Source organism: Mastomys coucha, unplaced genomic scaffold, assembly GCF_008632895.1.
Source record: "Mastomys coucha isolate ucsf_1 unplaced genomic scaffold, UCSF_Mcou_1 pScaffold20, whole genome shotgun sequence".
NCBI lineage: Eukaryota > Metazoa > Chordata > Mammalia > Rodentia > Muridae > Mastomys > Mastomys coucha.
Window position 1 is genome coordinate 79579143 of NW_022196903.1, and position 292 is coordinate 79579434.

Genomic DNA, 292 nt, shown 5'->3' on the forward strand with positions numbered 1-292 from the left:
GGGGGGGGGGGAGGGTTGTAACGCAGTGTCCTCTGAGGAGGAGACTACATGGATCCGACACAGCTGCAAGGGCTGCATTGCAGTAGATGAGGTGGGGAGCAGTGGACCCTGCATTTGTAGGTGTGAAGGCCAGAATGGAGGAAGACATTAGCCCAGTAGCAGAGGGTGAGGGAGAGATGGAGTCCCTCTTAAAAGAGTGAAGGATGTGAAGCTGGGGTGGAGAGTAGAAGAGAGATGGCTCAGTCAGTGAAGTGTTGGTCATATAAGAATGAGGACCTGAGTTCAATTCCCA